This window comes from Mastigoproctus giganteus, chromosome 1 (assembly GCF_048544385.1).
Source record: "Mastigoproctus giganteus isolate SK-2022 chromosome 1, ASM4854438v1, whole genome shotgun sequence".
Taxonomy (NCBI): Eukaryota; Metazoa; Arthropoda; class Arachnida; order Uropygi; family Thelyphonidae; genus Mastigoproctus; species Mastigoproctus giganteus.
In genome coordinates, this window is record NC_143575.1 from 147053898 (window position 1) to 147072275 (window position 18378).

At 35.4% G+C, this 18378-nt stretch overlaps 1 protein-coding gene across 2 annotated transcripts in view; it reads left to right on the top strand.

Annotated features, from left to right (window-relative positions):
- Positions 1–18378, top strand: part of LOC150091183 (transmembrane protein 198) — a 278344-nt gene that overhangs the window by 56835 nt on the left and 203131 nt on the right. For both annotated transcript variants that reach the window (XM_090382651.1, XM_090382643.1), the window contains exon 2: positions 2448–2672. The gene's annotated coding sequence lies outside the window, so the exon portion shown is untranslated. The remainder of the gene's footprint in view (positions 1–2447; positions 2673–18378) is intronic.

The following is an 18378-nucleotide window of genomic DNA, read 5'->3' on the forward strand; positions in this document are numbered from 1 at the left end:
AAGCAAGCCTCATCATGGGTATAATTAAATGTCTCGGTAGAGATCTTTATATGCAGGCCATCCATCATTGATGATTCTTGTACCTGACAATATTCTCTTTCTTATAATTGATAATAGAGTTTTTTTTATCTCTATTTTCTACCGGAACAAAAAAAAAACATCGTTTGGTTATTCTTTCGAATGCACCAAAAGCCCATTGTGTTCCTATTAGTCGTCCTCTGTTATTTTATTATTAGCTATACGGTGCAAGGAAGCCTGAGGCTTATGCTGCACCAGCCGAAAAAAAAAAAAAAACAAAAACAAAAATTCTGAATTATTGAGAGAGAGAGAAGTAGAAGGGAATTACCAAGAAAGAGAAGACGACGATGATATCCAGCTCAGGACCCTGGGTATCCCAAGCCCATACTCACCAGATGCGAGTCCCTGGGATTATTATATATTTTCTTTTGAAATATGCAGATTCATCAATTTCAACTTCGATAGGTATTCCATTTTCTGAAATCCCCCTAGTTAATTATCTTAATGAATTATTGATATCACGCAGATCTCCCTCAGATCTTTGCATTTTCCAATAACAGTGTTTTTTTTATTATTTTTTTTTCTTGATATTTAAATCAAGAGCAATGCGATCTTGAGACCAATCTTAGGACCAGAAATATAGAAATAATAAATTTTGAGATAACGCTAATGTGCTATCATCAAAAAATGATTTATGCCTGATACTCTTTGTTTTACGGCAAGATTTCTTACAACCCCATCTAAACATATCAGTTTTACATTTACTTTTTGTTAGCCACATTTCAAGTTTGCAAACTTCACCAAAAGCTGTACTTTGCAAAATGTGATTTTTCGCCAACCAAGAATTCAAGTGATTAATATTGCCACTGCATAAATTCATCATCTCCGTTAAACGGTAATTGTTATTTTTGACTTCTTCCTCAGAATAAACTGCACTTGATATGCAATTTGGAGGTTTTTGTCTGGGCATAATGTAGGGTCTTAAAATTTTTATGGCCCATTAATAGGATTTAACCCAAATGAAAATTTAAAAAGTTGGCGGGTTAAGTGTTAAAAATAGCGGATTTTGAGCATGCGGCTAGCGGGAAGTATTATTAAGAGTTGGCAACACTGACTGTCATCCGTGCGAACAGTGGCTCAACACGGTATTAGGTAGGTGGTCACTGAGTGCATGTGTGATGATTTGTAGAAAAAAAAAAAAAAAATATATATATATATATATATATATTTTTTTTTTCTTCTTCTTTATACTCCGGCACGACAACCAATTCAGCATAGTTTATAATAAATCATTAATAGAATCGTTAACTGTATTTAGTGGTCCCATAAATGACGCGAGGAATTTTTATAGGCCTCTTTCACACCGTGGTTGCGTTAGTCAGTGTAAGACGAAGATTCCATGATTTTTTCCCGCAGAAACTCGTGTATTTCGTCCAGCAAATCGATCACAGAACATACGTAGTTTGCAGACATATTGGTTTGGTATTTTCTCTCAGAAACTCGGTGTTTCTTCCAGAAATCGACCACAGAATACACGTAGTTTGCAGGCATATTATATATGGCGGTCTGCGCGGTAGCACAGTAGTATTGTCACTGTGTCATCCCACACTGGATGGAAGAGACCCGGGTTCGAATTCTGTCGATGACGCGAGGAACTTAATGGGCCTTTTTCACTCTGTGGCTGAGTTAGTCGGCCTCAGGTGTGGATAGCAAAGTTCTCCCTTCTCCCAGAAACTGGGTTTTTTTCGTCCAACAAAACAGGCAAATCGACCAGAGAACACGCAATTTTTGCAGACAAAATAAATATATGGGCAGACGGAATCATTTACGGGTAACCCTAATATCGTAATTTGGTTTGGTTTTTATATTATATACGGCACAATATGGCCTAAGTTTCCGATGCACCTAAAACCCTATAACGACCACAGGACAAACTCTAATTTATAATTTATTTTTAGGACAAACTCTAATTTATAACTTTGTTTTTCAGTTTTAGTTTTTACTCTCTCCTTTGTTAATTAAAGATGCATTGAATGGAAAGGTGAAGTTCTTTGCTTATTCTAGGATTTTGTTACTTCTCTGTGACAACAACCGACCATGTATTTAGCAGTCGTGTGAGCGTAATCGAGGTCCACTCCAAGAGCGTGTGCTGCTGCACTCTCGCTCCTAACCAGTCTAAGTTAAAAAGAAACTTGCTATTACTGAATTTTAAAGTTAAGACAGTACTACGACATTTTAAGCTGTCCATTTGTTTTATATAAAAATATATTGGAAAATGTTTCTTTTTTAAATATATTTTAAAGGAATAAATTTTTATTACTGAAACAGTCGTCCACTTTTATTTTATTTTTTTTATTCTTCTTCTAAGTGAAACAGATTTGGTCATGCTATTTTGACTGTTCTAATGTCCAAACCTTTGTTTTGTTTAGCAACAAGATTTGAGAATGACTCCTTGTCTTGTCTGCTGATCAGCCTTACGGAAGTATGGATGGATGGTATCTTCCCTGCGGCAAGGCTAGTGGAGTTTGCCGTAGGCTGATCTGGCTTTTTATTCCATGCCACGTTGAAGTCGTTTATTTATTTACGGGAAGTTTTTGATTTGTGGGCAAAACCAGTTAGTTTCTGATCGTGACACTGTTTTCAGATTATATCAGGTAAATTTTTATATCCTGTGCATTGTAACCTTTTTATGAGTATGTTTTCTTTTCTCATAGGTGTGCTTCGAATGACAACGTGCATGTTTTACCGTACCGCATTCGTTTTTTAATTAGACTCTGGAAAAATACATTTGCGAGCGTTGTTAATTTGTCATTGAAAATTTAATTTTTAGGTTCCCAAATATCAATAATGACACCCCAAACACCAGTTTGAGACTTTTTAATATATATATATACAGTATTTATTTAAAAAAAAAAAAAAAATGGCATGTGACTAGCATGCAGGCTCATTCCTAAGTTTGAGAGATTGCTTTGCCTAAAGGGGGGATTATTTATTTATTATTATTAGCCACATGGTGCAAGGAAGCCTGAGGCTTGTGCTGCACCAGCCAAAAAAATTTTGAGTTACCTGAGAGAGAGAGTCAGAGAGAGCACCAAAGAAGATAAGAATGATGATATTCAGCTCAGGATTCTGGGTGTGCCAAGCCCATACTCACCAAATGTGATGCTACTTTTTATAAAAAAAATGAATTACTATGTTATGTTTAGATAATGCTGTTTAATAGAAATGAAATCACATGAATATATATCACATTAAATATTTCAAACATTGCAAAATACTTTATTATGCAAAAAAAAGCAATTGAAACTTTGTTTTTTCTATTTACACCATCCTACAGAGACAAAATAGCAAAAAAAAAAAGACAAAACAAACAAACTTCATATTAATGTTTATAATTAAAAACGAAAAAGTTTCAGAAAAACTACAGTCAGTTTGGTTCTTCTTTCTCCCCACAATTATACTACATATTTTTTGGGCATACTAGTTTTATACAAGAAATACACATATATATTCCCTCCCATTTTTAGGACAAACTCTAATTTATAACTTTGTTTTTCAGTTTTAGTTTTTACTCTCTCCTTTGTTAATTAAAGATGCATTGAATGGAAAGGTGAAGTTCTTTGCTTATTCTAGGATTTTGTAAACATTTTTTTTTTATCTTATAGGGTGATACAAGTACATTGACTAATTCTTTAATAAAATTATTAGATATTTACTCAGCAAATATCTATTACTTTAAACAATATTGACATCATGCCATCAGCCATACATTTGTTCTTCTGCTGCAAGTACATTTTGTGCATTTTTTGTGTAGGCTTTCAACACTACCTTTTGTGGTGTTATAAAATGAAATAAATGTAGGCTTGTTTGAAGTATTAATAAATTTGCAGTGATGCATAGAAGAAATAACTAGTAAAGCCTTATTTTTCTTTGACATGTGCAATATGAATGTCAAGTGCTAAGTGAAACCATAAAGAGTTGTTATTATTATTATTAATTAGCCATATGGTGCAAGGAAACCTGAGGCTTATGCACCAGCCAAAAAAAATTGAGAGAGAGAGAGAGAGAGAGAGAGAGAGAGAGAGTCAGTCAGTCAGTCAGTCAGAAGGGAAAGGAAATCACCAAGAAAGAGATGAATGATGATATCCAGCTCAGGACCCTAGATGTGCCAAGCCCATACTCACCAGATGTGAGCCCCTGGAGTTGATCTGACTTGGCAATTTTTATGTAGTGCAAATGCTTGTGGGATCTCTTATGCTTTTTTGATATTTCCTGCAGAGGTTGTGTTCATTGCATGCATAATTTTTCATTTAGCTCTATGATGTGAAACTAGTTTCTGCCATGGTAAATCTAATTAGGATCAAATTGAAAAGCTGTAGCAAACAACAGCTTGTGTCAGTGTGCTGAACTTTTTTTTTCATTTTTGATTAATCAGTACCATCTCAATTCTTACCTGCATAAATATGTGCATTGTGCAATAATTGATTCTAGCATCTGTTGAATGCATGATTTTCAAGCCATATTTAGCATATATATTTAATTGCACATTTGCATAAAATGCAACAAGCATTTCCTAGCTGCACATGCTACTTCCTAAAGAATATGGCTGTTAACAGTTGCAATAAACATTTATAAAAATTTAGAAATAACATTTACTGTATCATTTTAGTATTAGTTATAGAATGCAAGGAAGTAGTTACAGGCTTTTGCCGCACAAAATAAAAACTAAATAATAATAAACATGATTATGTGGGGCACAGAGCTTGACAATCAGGCACCTCAGAAGACCTAATTGAGGTTTATAAGGCTCTCAGAATGGATAGTAAAATGAATAAAGGTATTATAAATGATTCCAGCCATAAATTCAAATTACGGGGAGAGGGTGTAGACTATTTTTTTTTTTTTTTTTTTAGCCAGCGTTTTGTTGATTATATAACCACCTCTATGGGTAGTTTATGCTGACAGCTTGGAGAATTCAAAGGTCAACTGGATGTTACCTATGTGAGGTAGCAATCACATAATTAGTCTATTTTCTTATCTAATTTTTTATATATATATATATATATATATATATATATATATATATATATATATATATATATATATATAACAATACAAAAGAAATTCTAATGCCAAAGTAAAAGGAGTAACTCAAAATACTGTCTAATTTGGCTGGATATACAACTCATAAAAATTTTTTTTGAATATTTACTTCATTACCATCAAATTTAATTCATAATTAATAATTGAGTTTGCAACATACATTTTAGTATTAAATAATTCATAATTAATTCTTAAGTTTGCAACATACGTTTTAGTATTACATCTGTTAATATATTAACATGCAATCCGTAAGTTGGGACCACCATTTTTGTTAATTCATACTCAGAATACTTGTGTTTCGTATTCTTGCTTTTCTATTTTGATCTGTATGCACTGGTAGAGATGTACGAAATGTTATGGCCCAAATGGATCATCATAGTTGTTGTCACCTGATGAAGTTTGCTATGATGTTCCAACTTATCCAGCATTGATATTAAAATCATTATTATTCATCACAGGCCTTGTATAAAAATGATGTCCCATATTGTCTGCCACGTAATGCAAAAAAATTTATATGAAATTTACAATTTGATGGTATATTTATTGATATCAGTAATTAGTATTGTACATTATAGTACAGTACATTATATATATGTATAATCATTATCTTATTAAATATGTACACTGCTCAACAAAATTAGCAGAACAAAATGTTTTTCATGAATATTTTTTTGTAAACAGTGCCACTGAAGGTGAATATTTGATATAATACCACTAACATTCAAATCTGAGTATCCAATAGAAATTGATCTACCACCTTACATAGCTGAACATTATGCAAATTATTCATGCCTATAAAAACATGGGTTGCGATCACATCACTTCTCTCCCATTTTTTGGGCTTGCTAAGTGGGATAGCCACATCTCCAGTATTCGGGATACAAGTCATTGTCATTTAGATCAGTGGTTCTCAAACTTTTTTTGCTTGTGGCCCACTTCTGAGTTTCATTCATAAATTAAACAATATGAGGGGTGGGGGCCTCTGTGGCCCACCCTTCATATTGTTTAATTATAATTAATGTAATATATATAATAAATACATACTTTAACCACTGCACTTTTTATTTATAACATGTATTATTATAAGGAATAGTAATAATAAAAAAAAAGGGGTTTATTAACTACAACCTTTATTTATAATAGAATTTTTACTCATGTAATATTTTGATCTTTTCTATTCAAAAAATATTACAATAATATTATTGTCCCTTAGTTTAGCGAGATCCTTGTGGTTGATGAGAACAAGCAAGTTTTTGTATATCTGGTTGCAGCATTGTTAGAGATAATCAAAGATCACCTCTCTTCACAATATCAAGACTGTTATGAGCTTTTGATAGCAGATGAAGAACTTGACTAAATCCAGATTCAACAAGATATGAAGTGGGAAATCCAATAAAAAAACAATTTTGCCTTCCCCAAAGTTGTGGAAAGTTATTTGCAATTTCACTGCTTACCCAGAAATGTTGGTTTGTCATTTTTGAATCTAGCTTGTGCTGTTATATCACTTTGCAGTTCAATAGGACATTCTTGTAATACGATGTCAACATCAACCACATTTACCTCAAATGGATTCACCACCCAGTCTGAGATAGTCATCTCTAGCAGGTCGCTAAACTGAAATTGCATATCATTATACATTCAAATTCTTCCTCATTTTCTTCACAAAGTTGTTGAAACAGACAATTTTGAAGTGCATTTGATTTTATGTGGTTTACAGCTTTTATTACAACAGCAAAGGTGGGGCGCCTCCGTAGCCAGGTGGGAAGGAGCAGCAATGTGTAGCACACGCTTCTTGATTAGACCGGTGTTCGAGCCCGTCACCACCAAATATGGAGGATGCGGAAAGGTCAGGGAATGACCACTGCATATCCCGGAGCAATATGGCCTTAGTTGCTAATGCTCCTAAAAACCAAATAACAAACAAACAACAACAGCAAAGGGTGCCATGGAAACATCCTCCCAATTTTTTTGCAACCAAATGTTGATGGTGGACAACATTTGGTTGCTTCAGGCATAGCATTTTTTAAATGTGCGATGAATCTTCTGTATCTACCTACCATCGAAGCAGCACCATCAGTTGCACAAGCTATTATGTTTTGTAGTGGATATTGTTTTCCTTGAAATAACTCTTAACTTCTTCAAATGTTGTCTCACCTTTGGTGTCTGTCTTGAGCTTTTGGGCAAAAAGCATTTCCTCAGCATTTCATTAACTGATAATCATTCAAAAACTTAACATTTGTCATCTGAAGGGCTTTGCATAGAGTGGATTCATTGATTTGCAGGGCAAACTTCTTAACTTGCAGTTGTGCAAGTAATTGTTTTTCCACATCATCTGCCATTTCATCAATACACGTCGATACTGATGAATTGCTCAAAGGGATAGTCTGAGTAATTTCATGTACACTCTGGTTCATTACAGTTGAAATTACAACAGACACTGCAGACAAAATCAATGATTCCCCAATATTATGTGGCTTGCCAGCTTTTTCAATTAGCTTGGAAATCTCATAGGATTGCAAATAAACCTTTATCAGTCTTGGATGCTCTTTTACTAAACATTTGTTTTACTATTGGCCTTGTTTGGAAATTATCACACAGATTTTAATTAATCCAGTGATTTATCCTTCTTGTGCTTGTGGCTTGTTATCTCTATCAATAAATCCAGAACAATAAATGTTCATTGGTTAAAATTTAGCTATGAATCGAATTGCACTCAGAAACTCAATACTGTTGTGCAGCAAGAGTAAATGAATTTTATTAATACTGCAATCAAATTGAAGCATGATCAGAAGAAATATCACAAAAGATGTTCGAAATAAATGAGTGCCACGTAACATGAGACAGGTCTCGACACTGCGTGAGAAGGAATCCTCTACACGTGGGGCCGACCGGGCTAGCCGAGTGGGTAAAGTACCTGCCCGGCAACCCAAAGGTCGCGGGTTCGATTCCCGCCTCGGGCTTGGATCAAAGTACTGCAAAAACCTTGGGAGGTGCAATATGGCCACAGAAGCCGATGCGCCAACAACTACCAAATCAATCTACACGTGCGAGGCATTGCATTGTTTTTAATAGCAGTGGCAGCTTTGTGGATGCGATTCAACAAGTCATCCTGGCTATTAACCTCTGTGGCATAAAAAAATTGTTTCATGTGACTCCACACATAAAAATCCAATGGGTTAAGGTCAGGAGAGTATGGCAGCCAATAAATGGGACTTCCATGACCAAATCCAGTGCTTCTGGTAATGATTTTCGTGGCAGAAGGTTTCCTAGCCAACAAGCAGCTGCTTCTACCATTTACCAGTGAGCTGAATATACCTTCAAAGAAAGCTTTGCTGTAACCTTTGCAGCTTGGAAGAACCGGTGTAAAAAAATATATGCAGCTTCTAGGAGACTATGTTGAAAAGTGAGGCAAGTGTCAACTGTATCTTCTGCTTTATGAGAAATAAATTTGGAGACCTCTTTAACTTGAATGCACCTCGTATATTGAATGGTGCTGGCTCCTGATAATATGCAGTTCAGTGTATTCTGCATATATTTGGTAGCATTTTGTCTGCATTTGTATATAAAGTTTTTTATTAATCTTAATAATTTTCTCCTGAGGGTGGATGCATATGTGTTTTAGCTAAAGGTACATATATATCTAGCTGTTTGGTTTTTTATTTTTAACTAAAAAATTTATTCCTGCCTTCCAGCTTACATTAACATGTACATTTAACACAGATGTGATATTTAATAAATTCTTGACAACATTCTTGTCTGATACTGTGTAGTTACTATTATTATTACTTTTATTATTACTATTAAGTGAAGAAGAATGAATCATCAAGAGCCATAAGAATTTTGAGCTCAAAAGATCTGCAGTATATAAAATAGACTCTTTTATTGTGCATAATTGAAATTTCTTGAAATCTAGAGCTAAGGTAAAATTAAGACATCAGGTATACTTTTTGAGGAATCACAGGTTTTTAATTCACCTTTACATTTTTTTAAATAATCCAAATATTCAAGCTCTTATAATTGATAAAAATCAGTTCTTTCTGGTAGCTCTAAATATCAGGTCATTAAGAAAAAATTGGTTTAACTTCTTGCAATATATAAATGCAATGAAATAATTTATTTCATGTATAGTTTTAACAGAGGTTAACATAAAAAGTGATGAAATTTCTAATTATAACATACAAGGTTATGACAAGGTCTATATGTTGAGAGATTTGAGAAGGGGTGGAGGAATAATAATATACTATAGAATATGCTTTAAGGCAGTACAGGTTTACCACTTAACTCAGTCTTGTGAAAACTGCTGTGTCAAATTATTAGGAGAAGATCCAGAAAACACATTCATGATTTGTGCTTTTTATAGGCCACCATCAGATTCTATAAACAGTTTCCTAACTGAATTAGATAACACAATTTTGCTATGGGATGACATACAGACTGATAAGACCATGCTAATAGGAGATTTTAATATTAATTTACTAACTGATGAAACTGATAATGTGTTACTCAGATACTCTGCAATCTTAAACAATTATGGATTTGAACATACCTTATTTGGAATAACTAGGCAACAAAGGATGGAGGGTGATAGAACAGTAAGCTGTTGTTTAGATAACCTTATAACAAATATAAAGTTGAAGTATGCTAATTCTTACCTACTATTAAATCAATTTTCAGATCACAGAACATGTATACTAATAGTGGATATGTACTCAAAACAACATCCATGTGAAGATATAAAATTAACAAATGTTATGAAGAAAAATTATTTATCAACAGGTAAACTGAAACAGAACATAGATAATATGTTAATACAAGAGCAAGTATCTTACACAACAAATGTAAATGTCTTTTCAAATAAGATAATACAAATGATAAACAATTCAAGGTTTAATACAGAGAGAAAAGTAAATCACTCAGCTTGCAACATAAATTCTAGGAGTAGCAGGATTAAGCTTAAGAAACCTTGGATGACTAACGAAATAGAAGAATTAATGGTACAAAGGGATAAATACTTCAGGCAGTATAGAAATTGTCCATCAAAGATAGAACATTATGACAATTATAAAACACTCAGAAATAAATTGACAGGTATGATTAGAAAACAAAAAAACACTTATTACAATCAATTTTTTATGGATAAGCAGATAACTCAAAAGGATAAATGGAACATTATAAATAACCTGTTAAGTACAAGGAAGAAATTATCAAGGGGAAATCAAATTAAAACACTATTAGAACAGATTTGTGGTACAAACAAACAATATGAAGCTGCAAATAGGGTTTGCCAAAGCTGTATTAGATCTCAAAAGATATTATATTCATTATTGCCAAAATTCCTTTTATCAACAAGATAAGTCTTCCTCAGATAGTGAACTCTTGTGTAGTCTTAACTCCACAATATACTGAGATTCTTAAGATTATAGAACAGTTAAAGAACAAGAAATCTTATGGACTGGACTGTATTACAGTAACCAAAGTAAAGAGAAATAAAGAACAGTTCTCTGTTCTCTTGGTGGAGCTTATAGCACAATGTTAGTCAGGAAACTATCCTACAAATTTACTTTAATTTAAGGTAATACCTATATATAAAAAGGGATCACCAGATAACTTTTGCAATTATAGACCAATAACAATTCAGTCAGTTATAAATAAGATAATAGAAAATTATATTTTTTCCCATATAAGCAAATATTTACATCAATATGGACTGTTAAACAACTCTCTATTCTCATATCAGAAAGGCAAGAGCACACAGACATTATTAGAGAATTTAGTAGACTCTTTTAACTTACATTTAAACACCAATAACTTCTTAATGATTTTATTTATAGATTTGACCAAAGCATATGACTTAATTGATATCCCAATATTGCAACAAAAATTACTGAAATATGGTATAAGGGGAAGAATCAATCAAATCTTAGTGTGTTATTTAACCAAAAGCAAAATAACAGTTGAAGTAGAAAATGCAACGGGAAAATCATATAATGTAAAGAGAGGAGTACCTCAGGGCACTTGTGCAGGGCCAATCATGTTCAACATCTATATAAATGACATATTCGAAGTAATAAAGAACTCCTTTATAAAAATTTATGCAGATGATATAATCTTATATACAATTGGAAAGAACCTGACAAAAATGGCTAAAGATTTACAGCAGGATGTAATATTGCTGTAAATCTTTAGCCATTTATAACTGACACATTTACAAACTTGTTTGCATGATAATAAATTAGCACTGAGCTTTGAAAAAAACAAAATTTTTGGTAATTAGACTTCCTCATCAAACCCTTGGACATGCATCCCTCTATTAAATTACATAAACATGAATGCCTACATGATCAGAATTTCCAGAATTGCAAATGTCTAACTGTAGGAGAAGTTTCAAATCATTGTTACCTTGGGTTATGGATTGACTACAGTCTAAGTTGGGCAATGCATATAACAAATTTGTAAAAAAAAATGAGATTTTATGTGTACTTTTTTTACTACATTAAGAATAAGTTAAATCTTAGAACAAAAGTTACCTTATATTATGCATTAGTGGACTCCCAACTCAATTATTTAGTAAATGTATGGGCACGAGCAAATATAACTGAAATAAGGGTAATAAACAACTTAATTAACAGGATTTTGAGACTTTTAATGGGGACAAACTTTTGGAATGACCTGAATAAGGAAGGCAATTTTTGTTGAAATATAAAATACTTTATCCAGTTCAAAAATTGAAGTTAAATTTAATCTTGAAAAATCTTAACACTATTTTTGAAGAGTCGAATCTGCAAAAAAATTGTCTCACATAATTTAAGGAACCCAAAAGCAATTGTTTTACCTCACCCTAGGTTACTAAATAGATGTGGAGATAGGCGTACAATGAATATAATAAACAACTTGTTGGTTAGTGTAGATTTCAGGCTCAGGAGAAGTTATTCTAGGTCCAAATTAAAATTCTTAATAAGAAAATTTTTGATACTCAATGATACAGTAGATTAGAATTGCTATGCCGATAAATTGCTATCTCTGTTTGCAGTGCGGAATGTACTATGTGTTGTGATTTCATTATCTTTTCTGTTAGATAATAAATTTGTATGCAAAAACTGTTGTAAATGAAGAATTCCAACTTGTTGTCAAGAAATTTTCTTTTCTTAACAAGTTCATTTATTGTAAACAAATTCTCTTGATAAAAATAAATTGTATTGTATTACTACTATTACTATTATATATTACTATTACTATTATATATTACTATTACTTTATAGTTACAATTTACTAGTTTCCTTTTTTTAAAATTGTCATTACTATAAAACCAAGAGCAACTAAGTCTCAATATGTCCTATGTTAAATCAGATTTTAAAAAATTTCGTAAGAGTTACCTCAATCTTTATCCATAGGATTACTTCTCTTCGAAACTTCACTTCCTAGTTCATTTCACAAATATACGTGGTCTCAATTCTAATCTCATCGATGTCCATTTCAACTTGCAGTCTGCCAAACCCCATGTACTTTTTCTGACAGAATCTCAGTTATCGGTTGATTCAACTACTGTTCATCTCAGTTGCCCAAATTATTCGCTGTATGATTCGTTTCAACTCAAAGGTGGTACTTGTGCATATGTCTGTTCCGATATTCCCTGTCAGAGATTTGGTAATTTGGAATCTCCTCTTTTCAATCTCTCTACCTCATTGTGTCAAATTCATATATTGTCTCTACCGTTCTTCCAACTCCACTAATATTTGGAGCTCTTTGACTTCCTCTCTTTGCAACTAAACTTTCTCCAGTCCAACTTTCCTAACAGTGAGGTAATTTTCCTTGGTGATTTTAATGTTCACAACTCCAGCTGGCTTCCATTTTCTAGTCACACCGACCCAGCTGGTCGAGATGCTGAGGCTTTTTCAATTACTAATTACCTTGCACAGATTGTTCATTTACCTACAAGAATACTGGACAATCCTAACCAAACAGCCAACGTGCTTGATCTTTTTCTCACAAACAACCCTTCTAAGTACACGGTCAAAGTAAGTGGTCCTTTTGGCACCTCAGATCACAACTTAGTGATTGTCTCTTCTCCAATGGAGCCTTTATCTCATGGCTAATCCCAACCTCGTATTGTTTGGCATTACAAGAATGCAAAATGGGATGACCTGCGAGACTTCTTTTCCTTGGTTGGATTACTGTTTCAAAAGTTCTGATGTCAATATTTGCTCAGATCGTGTCAGTGAAATTATTCTTGTAGGAATGGAATCCTTTATTCCGCACTCCGCTTTAAAATCTCATCTAAATGGTTTTCCAATAAATGTGCTAATGCTATTCAAGAGAAGAATGTTGTATATCGTAATTGGCTTGTTTCCAATTCTTCAGTTTCATTTTCTGCTCACACCAAAGCTCGCAACAATTGTAAAGCAGTTATTAATCAGTCCAAACTAGATTTTGATCAGGCTAAGAGTAGAAAACTTGCTTCTTGCCCTAATGGTAGCTGAGCATTCTGGTTTCTTGCCAAATCTATTGGCTGCAACTTTTGCCCATCTCTGCTCCCACCTCTGTCAAAACCAGATGGTTCCGTTGTCACTTCAACCAAAGAAAGCTGACCTGCTAGCACCATTTTCCTTCCAACTCATGTATTAATGATCTTGGTAAAACACCTCCCACCATTCCCAACACGTTCTATTCAATGCCTCCTGTGGTCTTCCGTCAAAAGGATTTTGACGAATCTTGATGCTAAGAAAGCTCCAGATCCTGATGGTATTTCTCCGCTTGTTCCCAAAACCTGTGCTCCTGAACTTACTCCTGTTCTTTGCCTCCTTTTTTACTTTCTTATTCCAAAAGGTGTTTTCCCTTCTGCTTGGAAATTTGCTCATATCCAGCCAGTTCCTAAAAAGGGTGACAAATTCCTCCCATCCAGTTATCGTCCCATTGCAATTACTTCTATTCTTTCTAAAGTAATGGATTAATCAATTAACCACGAACTGTCAAACTACCTAGAAACCTTTCGTCTGATCAACGATCACCAGCATGGATTCCGTTAGTGTCGATCCACTGGTGATATTCTGGCTTATGTTACCCATTTAATGACAAATTCGATGGAAAAGTTCAGTGAAACACAAGCAGTTGCTCTTGACATCTCAAAAGCTTTCGATCGTGTTTGGCATAAAGGTCTTCTTAACAAGCTTCCATCTTATGGTTTGCCAACTGTTTTTTGTAATTGGCTATCCAGTTTTCTCTCTGATCGCTCACTGAGGGTGATGCTAGATGGCTCTCTGTCTTCTCTGCTAATGCTGGTGTCCCCCAAGGTTCAGTTCTTCCTCTTGTATATCAGTGACCTTCCATTGACTGGAAATCCTATCCATAGTTTTGTCGACGATAGCACATTGTATTCCACTTTCCATTTTGAGAAACCTTGCCTGCTCAATCAGCTTCGACTTCTTGAATATCCGCTACCAATTCCTTAAATGCCAATCTCCAGATAATTCTCCAGTGGGGCAAAGACAACTTAAATAAATAAATAAATTTTCTGTTTATACTCCGGGACGACCAAATGATCAGAAGAGTTCACAAGATAGACAGAATACAAGAAACAGCACCGTATTCAGCAGTCACGGGCTTGAACCCCGGTCACTCAAGGCACGTGTACTTATGCACCCGCGCGCCTGACCACTAGGCTACGGCAGCACTTAGTTGATTTCAATCCTTTTAAAACTCAGTCTTGTCTTATATCTCGCAAAAAGGATTCTTCTACTTCTATGCTTATCTTTGGTGACACTCCAATTTGTAGGCAAGTTGATATATCTCTTTTGGGTTTGTTTGTTTGTTATTTGGTTTTTAGGAGCATCAGCAACTAAGGCCATATTGCTCCGGGGATATGACGGTGGTCATTCCCTGACCTTTCCGCATCCTCCGTATTTGGTGGTCACGGGCTCGAACCCCGGTCTAAGCAAGAAGCGTGTGCTACGCACTGCTGCTCCTGCTCACCTGGCTACGGAGGCGCCTCTCTTTTGGGGATTACCCTGACTTCTAATCTCTCTTGGCACAAGCACATTACAAATATTGCTTCCTCTGCATCTAAAAACTTGGTTTTCTCTTTTACTCTCGGCGTTACTTTTCTTCCAAACAGCTGTTCACTCTGTACAAATCACAAATCCGCCCTACCATGGAATATTGTTCCCACATCTGGGGCATCTCTCTCTCAGGCTTCTAGATTCCATTCAGAAGAGGTCAGTTAGGTTAATTAATGTCTTCTCTCTAACAAAGTCTCTCCACTCACTATCTCATAGACGTACCGTTTCTGCTGCATGCCTTTTCTACAGATACTTCCACGGGCACTGTTCCTCTGAATTTGGCTTCTATAATTCCTGCTCTCACTTTCAAAACAGTCCGAACCCATGCCGCCACTAGCCAACATCCATTTACCGTCTAAGTTCAAACTCACAGAGCCAATTTTTCATCTTCCTCATTTATTCATTCAGCTGCCATTTTCTGGAACAACCTTCCTTCATGCGTATTTCCTGAAAATTATAGTCTACAGAAGTTCAAGTCTAATGTCATCAAATATCTTCTTTCATCTTCTCAACCTCCAACCCAAGTATGGGCGCTAGTGCCGGGCAATTTTTCCAAAAGATATATAGAGTGATTTTTGACAGTGATATCATTTTGTTTAATTTCTAGTGCCTTTATTATTATCAGTTCACTGTAAGTGGTACTGTACTTGACAGATTTTGAGTGAGAACCCAGAAAGGGAAATCACTTTTCTTTTCTTTGTATATATTTATTAGATTTCTCACTAACCAACTAACTTCGCTAGCCACTTGGTCAATAGGTGGCACCGCTGCTGCCTCCATATGGCGGGGCTGGTAACCTGGGGGAAAAGTTATCCTCCAGTACAAAAAGGACCAACCATGGATATAAATGAGTATCCACCTCTAGAGTCTTTAAACTCAAGGCTAGACACATCAACTGATAATGACATGAACCAACCGAAAAGACTTCGCAGGGAAGAACAGTGCCATAACTTACCAAACTTTTTGGTGATACACTCACTATCCACGCAGCCTGTAGGAAATTTATCACCATTTCTAAATCAGTGATACTTAGAATCCATTGCCGGATTACCAAAAATAGTGAAACGACTGCAATCATGAGATCTCCTGATCGAGACATCTTCCTCCAAACATTTGGAATGGCTGCTAAAAACAAATACGTTTGATGGGCTGCCAGTATCTGTCACTCCCCACAACACCTTAAATTCATCTATAGGAGTTATCACAGAGTGGGATCTACTCACAGTCTCTGAGGAAGAACTAGTAGAAGAGCTTAGCAGTCAAAAAGTGATCAGTGCCAAACGAATTATGACAAAAAAAGATGGAAATCTCGTTCCTACTAGGTCCATCATCTTAACATTTAGCACTCCAGAATTGCCATCCATAGTAAAAGCTGGCTATTTAAATTGCCGAATTCGCCCTTACATCCCAAACCCGATTCATTGCTTTAAATGCCAGCATGCTTGCTGAGAGCGCCTATGGGCACTCTCAGCAGGCATGCAGAGGGGGGATGCCATCTGTCCAATTTGTGGATCAAAGACCATACACAAACAGATTGTTCAGCCTCAACTCCCACTTGCCCCAACTCTGAATTACATATAATCAATATTCCTATCCCACTTGCTACTAACGTCAGATTTCTTGGTCTGATATTAGACAGCAAGCTTAATTTCCAAGCTCACATCACTCAATTAAGAAATGTTTGTCTAAAGCATATGAACATACTTCGGTCAGTTTCGTCCATGTCTTGGGGAGCTGATCGATATACTTTACTTCACCTTTACAGAACTTTAATCCGTTCACGCTTAGATTATGGCTGTCTAGCATATGACTTTGCTAGAAGCACTACTTTACAATGTCTAAATATCATTCAGCACAGTGCTCTGAGGACTGCGTTGGGCGCTTTCAGGACTTCTGCAGTCCAAAGTCTTTATATCGACGCGCATGATCCTCCATTACACCTTCGTAGGAAAACATTGTTGCTCCAATACGCTGCTAAAATCCATAGCATACCATCTCACTCCAGTTGGGAGTATCTTTATAATGCTCGGTGGGATTTGTTCTATTAGAGCAAACCAAATGAAAATAGACCTGCTCACTCAGAATTAAAGAGCTTGTTCAGAATTGGAATGTTGATTTAAGTGATATCTTTCAGGACACAACTGCTCCTATTCCACCTTGGACATATGTTTCTGCATCTTACGATGTACATTTTTGTCAGTGAGGAAAAAATGTCATACCACCTTGAAATATCAGGCAGTTGCACTCATCTCGCGCTACTCTGAACTTCCGTGCCTGTAAAATCTATACTGACGGGTCGAAAACTGTGAGTACAGTAGGTGCTGCTGCAGTTTTTCCTTCATTTACTGCTACAGCCTCACTACCATTAGCCTGCAGCATCTTCACTACTGAATTATATGTTATCAAGTTAGCACTTGGTAAAATTATTGAGCTATCCATCTCACCTGCCATAATTTACACAGACTCCCTCAGTGCTGTGTCTGCCATAAGGAAGAATTTCTCATCCTCCCATTCAGTCTTGAATACATTCATTCCCAGTTAATCTCCTGCAACATGTCCAATCAGTTTTTGCTGGATTCCTGGTCATTCTGGTATTCCTGGAAATGAAAGTGATGACTTTGCCGCTAAACATCCTCAACCCTCTCTCTCTTACAACACCCTCAGGTTCCTTACAGCGACTATAAGCCTATCATTCGCAAAGCATGCTACGACAACTGGTCACAGATCTGTAAAAAGTAACACCAACTATAAACTTTACCAGATAAAATAAGATCCAAAGCAGTGGCCCTCTAGTTTCCGACCAAACAGAAGAGAGGAAGTGGTATTGGCATGATTCAGAATTGGATACACTCATCGTACACATCTCTTCCTGCTACTGGGAGAAAACGCACCTCAGTGTTCATCCTGTCAGATGCAATTTACGGTCCGTCATTTTCTGGTTGATTGTCCCTTGCATTCAACCATCCGCTCTAACACTTTCAAATCTCTCTCTCTCTCTCCACATTGAACATCTCTCATGATTTATCGCACTTCATAGGAAATGAAGCAAACACAGAAGAACTTTTGATGTTCCTAAAACATATTGGCTTGTACAGGAGCATATAATTTAATATCTATAACTATATGTTGCCTGTAAATAAACAGGAACAGACACAATTTGGCCTCAGTAGCCCTTATGTTGTAAGCACTATACCAACAACAACCA